At 40.6% G+C, this 5,899-nt stretch overlaps 1 pseudogene; it reads right to left on the reverse strand.

The window, feature by feature from the left end:
- Positions 1 to 1,040: 1,040 nt before the first annotated feature.
- Positions 1,041 to 3,595, reverse strand: LOC149110285 (putative skeletal organic matrix protein 5; annotated as a pseudogene).
- Between the last annotated feature and the right edge of the window lie 2,304 nt (positions 3,596 to 5,899).

Below are 5,899 nucleotides of genomic sequence, written 5' to 3' on the forward strand. Positions count from 1 at the left end.
CATAACCCAAGGGAGATATCGTGCTTTAAATATTGGTGATCTGTCTGTTTGAGCTTTTTTTGAACGGGGGGACGACAGAGAAGTGGGAGGGAGAGGTATATCGAAAGGAGTTACTTAGCTCTTATTAACCGAGCAGGAGGTCTGTATGGGAGAATCTTGACCGAGGTCGTGAGTACAGTCCGAACGCAGTGAGGTCTATACACACGACCGAGGTCAAGATTCTCCCATATAGACCGACTTAGCTCGGTTAATAAGATGTTTATTATATGGCAAAGAAGAAAACTTTAATTCGTTTAATGTAACTGGTTTGCTGACATTTTGCTTGCGAACGGCGATGAGCTTAACTTAACCCGCCGAAATTTGCTCGTCATCTTTACCTCTTTTTTTTTGTCATCAGGCTTTTTGGCACTTCCATAAATGTTTGAGAAGAAAATAAAAGAAAATGGTGAACATTTTTGTATTTAGTTTGCGACATTTTCAACGCAAAATGAAACCGGTCTACAGATGCCGGTCTAGATGGGAAAATCTAGACCGCGGTCAATATCGATTTCAGCCAATCAAATTCGTAAATTCGGTAGTTCCCAGTCCTTGTGAGGCACAGCCATATAATAAATAATGCTATAAATGTTGTATTGAATACCGAGAAATTTTAGCCAACTATAAGGGACGTATCGTAAGATGGTGGGAGATAAAAACTTCTTATAGTACACATCTTTAAAGCTTTCCTGTAAAGTATGATTAAAATGTACTGAATTGAATCCATTTTACAAGAATTCTTGGACTGCAAACAACCGCTGCTATGGGCGTTGCTATGTTGAAATATAGCCACCAGTGTGCAGATTCTTAATTTGATGCTCAGAGATGTTGAATGCCCATTTTACGGAAAAATGGCATTTTGAGGGGAGAACTTTATAATTGACGGTTAAGACCGCCTTAATTTCTCAAATTGCAGATTGCCCCCGACCCGCTGTGCTATGTTTAGTCAATATCTGATATGTAAAAAAATAACACAAGCACGAACATTATTTATTCCCACAACCTTATTTTCTTTGTTTTACAGTACTCTTTCCCTGAAAATCTACCCCAGAAAATTTTTTGGCTCTATAGCAGTAAAGATAACTATAGAGCTTAATCGTAAAAATACTTATTGTGGCCTTAAGTGGTCTTGAAAATCGAAGAAACGTTCTTCTTACTACGTCAAGATGAATCCCATGGCTTTGATGTGTTTGTCTCCATTATCTGGTGAGTGCGCGGCCTCGTTTCCATAGGTGTTGGAGCCTTACTGATATCCTCTCGTAACAAACCCGATTCTCGAGTCGCAAGTGATACATGTGTTTTGGTTGCTACCTAGCATACCGATTCTTGCTTTGGAAGAGCCCTGAGTACCACAAGCAGCATTGAAGCCTTCCTTGTTACAGTTTAGCTGTGAGGAAGCCTGTGAACCAATAAGCGTCTTCCACGTGTTACGACCCAGTGCCCGGTATCCTTCGTCAGCGATCAGTGAGTACAGAGAGTTGGCCTGCTTGTTGATGACAATGAAGTTGATCTGTTGGCCGATCTTCATACCAAGACAGATCTTGGAGAAGGCCATGTTCCAGTAGGTCGTTAACTTGGTCTCTTGTGTGTCAAACTCAGCCTCGCCTCCAGGAAGGTTAAACTCGGTTTTGTTGGTCCAGAGTGGGGAATAATAGTGAAAGGTTGACTGCATATGTTACGAGGACAGAAAAAGGCAAGATTTCAAGACTTCTTGACAAGTAACTGAACACGGACAACTTTTTGCTATCCGTCTTTTTCCCTTACCAAACAAAACGTCATTCATTTTCGTCAAATGTCAGACGGTTGTAATACGGGAGGCTAAATAAAACAGGATCTTTGTTTTCATCTTTGCTTTACCTTATTGCCATCCGTCTTGATGACCAGTGTCCATCCTCCTTCTCCGCATGCGCCAATGTCTTGGCTGGTCATGTGACAATACACAGAGATCTTTGCACTGTCAGTCTGCAGTTCGTAAGCTTTACATACCTTAGTTCTATCATACAAAGCTACTGTTTGTAAATGCTTATCAATTCAGAGTGAAAGTTATCCTTGGAAAGGCTGGATGTAGCATCTACCTTTCGGTATGAAACGGGGCGCGAGAACGTAGTAGTACGAGTCATACGTCTAACAATCCAATCCTTTTATTCAGTAACGATGTTGTGACGACTTAAGGCTTACAAATCATCCGGGTTCAGGACTGTCGAAGACTATAATGAACCATACTCATAAGTGGCTTCGGGTGAAGTGGCTTCGGGTGAAGCTAAAACTAAACCAGGTAGCGAAGCTACAAAACACTAGGTAGCGTTTCAAAACGTTCTCCTTCACACGAGGAGCTGTCCACTAAAGGTCCCGTATCTAAACTAAGGCATGACGAGATGCGTCACGCAATCAAAGCGACTGAGAAGGCGTTACAATGGAAAGAAACCATTAATTTAAATCAATTCCCGATCATTTTGTTGCAGTTTCTGGGAGATGTCTCTTCCTTTAATTCGGCAAAGATCGTCAATGACAATAATCGATCGATGGTCTCTAGCCGCGACATTCAGGCTGCTTCTTACATTGCTACACACGCAAGCTTCTCAGTACCTCTCCACAACATAAGTATTAGTTTTTAAGTCCTGATCCGGGGCATGGTGATGAAACTAGAACGCTAAAAGCATTTGAACCGTTTACTCACCCGTATTTGTCGTACAGTTCATTACAAGAGAAATTCAACTCAGGTACAGCACTCGCTGTAACAGCAAAGGAGACGATAAAAAAAGCCAATGAAGATCAGTTACTTCAAGTTTACCTGTCGAGAATGCAGACGCTGACAGGTTTCCAACCAATATGACAAGGTTTTCAAGCTTCGTTTCCAAATGCTTAGGGCCCGTTTACAAGGAGGGAGGGTTACCCTAGCAAGCGGGTTAACTCTAGCTAGAGGGCAAAAGACAGCCCGGGTTTACAAGCAAAATTTCACAGGCAGGTTAACCCTACAACCCGGGACAACTTAATGCGCGGTTACAGTTATAGGGTCTGGGAAACAATTAGAAAGTAAACCCGGGTAGGCGGATTAACCATACCTGGAGTGTTTACAAGGGAAAATTTAACTCGCCTGCCAGGGTAACCCTAGCACGCAGATAGGGTAACCCGCTTACCCAGGAAACCTTAGCTGCCTTGTAAACACGACCAAGAAAAAGCCAGGAAATATGTGAGTGCTAAGGTGACCTGCTTGCTAGGGTAACCCGCTTGCTAGGGTAACCCTTTCTCCTTGTAAACAGGCCCTTAATGGCTGCACAGACATCTGTCTCGTCACAGTTGCCAGATTCGGCGCCTGATCATGACAAAGCACATGTAAGTTAATCACTGTTTAGAGATCTACAACGACCGAAAACGACAAATTAAAACCATTCGATACATCGACAAAGTAGAAAAGATTTCTGAATGTACCTTGACACGGGCTTTCCAGTTTATCCAATTTTTGAAGGACACTCTTGCAAAAGTTTGGCTTTTTACCAGCGTTTATGAAAATGCTGAAACACACCAGACAAACACCTCCGGCGAATTTCAACGGTACCATTGTTTAGTCTTGGAACCTGGCGGTATTTAAGGCTCTCAACGAGTACTGATAAGTTAGTATTTGAAGTGTCAGTTCGTTTACAAACCCTTTCATCGATGCTTTACATTCAATCTATTTTCTCCTTACACAAGCCAAGAGGTTTTCTTTCTTCTTACGTTGAGAATTGGTAAGTCAATCAGTTCCTAGCTAATGATTGGTTCTTGCGTTTGTTACAACCAAACAACCAAAAGCAAGCTCGCTTTAGGATAACTGGATGTTGAAGTTTTTTAAGAAAGTAAAATAACCATAGTTACGCGTGCATTTGGCAATTCTATCTGACGAGTGCTGCACACAAGTTGTGGGGTACGAAACTAAAAAGTAATAAAATCATGCCAAGTCAAATCTACAGGTTACCTCCCAGTAAGCCTAATAACCGGAGTTCTTTCTTAATACGTGTTAAGAGTGCCTGCCTGTAAAAATCAGACAAATTCTTAATTTCGCGGTAAGGGTCGAAAATTCGATTTCGCTCATATTCTTATGGTAGATAGGCTAGGGCATGAAAAAAACTACTGGATAGTTTTTTGGGCAAAATATCCTTTTATTTCAAAGAAATAGGCAAATTACCAAATTCCGTTAAAATCGTCATTTGACGCACCATTTTACTAAGCAAGTTTGAGAGCCTCGCATGCAAAACCACATTATTCTTCCGTCTTTAAAACACTGAAATATTTTTGTGCAATGTTTAAATGTGTACTGGGTTGATTTTAGGGAATGTTGCATTGTCTCTTTGGGTGCAAAATAATTAAATTTCGAAGACGTGTATTTTATTCACGTAAAAGTACTTCGTGAATATAATTAATTTTCACCATGTGCGAAACCTTCAAATGGATCAAGCTTCTGGTGGTTGAATTGCAGAAGGATGGTCTACAGATTCCTGTAAAAATTTCTTTGGGCAAATGATTGTGAGCAACGCGAGAGCTTTTCGAAGTACGTTAAAAGTGCAAATATTTGACCATCCCGTCGTCAAATTTCAATTTACGAGTTAGACGTACATTTTAGCATGCGCCACATGACTTGACCTATGTTAAGTTGAAATTGACACAGAGCTGATAATTTCGAAATGTTCTAATCTCATTTGCTGTAAAAAGCAGGTCCAAAGCCAATTTGACGTGTCTCTCTCACCATTCGTCGCACATGAAGCAAAAGTTTGCTTTTGTTTACATAACGTCCGATGTACATCGCCAACTGTCAACTTAGTTAATGTTCGAATACCATGAGTCTGTGAGCATCTTTCTGCGCATATGAACATCACTGCATCTAAGTCAAAAACAGCTGAGTCATTTGTAGATAGTTGATTGCGTTGCAGTGCGTCAAAATGTTACGTTTGATCGATTGCTGACCATTGATGATAAGCGTGTCGGCGCAGCACAATCTTACAGCCGTTATTTGTTCGTCACGCAATGCTGTCACGGCATATGCTGCACATTTGGATCTATTTTGTATAGTGCACTCTCAGGATAAGTCAAACAATTTAATCATAGTTCATCTGTTTGTTCATATATATAATAATATGTGTATATTTATATAATCGTATTCTATGGTGTACGTGACCTCGGTCCAAATCACGTTTGTTTCAGACAACAGCTGATAAAGCTAGTGCCTGTACTCACTAGAATTTAAAAAAAATCACCATAAACAAATAATAGGTCAATGAAGCAAGAACTAGCTGAAATAAAAATAGGAAATCACAACGTGTCTAATTCGTGAGAAAAACGGACTAAATTTAATCAGGAATTACGCGAGTAAATAGCCCTGGCCATGCCATTTTGACGTATTTTGTTTGCTTAGTGGCGAGGCATTAGTATGTTTGTAACAGAAAATAGAGGACTGTTGTCAATACAGTCCAAAATTATTGTCAGTAAAATATTGTAAATAAAACTCCTGTTGACCGGTTACCTCCGCGGCCACCATTTGGTCGTTCCGATAAGGGTTTTATTATTGTCTTTACTCCTATTAAGCGGCCACCCAAAATTTAAAGACTTTGTTTTGGAAAGGGCGATGGCAGAAAAGAGTCTGAAATTGAAGGTGCATGACATTGTCTTGAATTGACTCCATGTTCACCAAGAAATTTATAACTCGATAGTGAAAAATTAAATATTCAAGGTACACCAACCTCTATTTAAGCGGCTAGCCCCAGCCCCAGGAGCCCATTACCCTGCTAGCCCCATTAAACGGTCACCACCCATTTCCCACTGTAGCCCACTGTATTACATGTAAACCAAAAATAATTGCACAGCGCGAAAAGACCTAGGTATGAGTTTAGCG

This window comes from Orbicella faveolata, unplaced genomic scaffold (assembly GCF_042242905.1).
Source record: "Orbicella faveolata isolate gen_17 unplaced genomic scaffold, um_ofav_v1 contig_24, whole genome shotgun sequence".
Lineage (NCBI taxonomy): Eukaryota > Metazoa > Cnidaria > Anthozoa > Scleractinia > Merulinidae > Orbicella > Orbicella faveolata.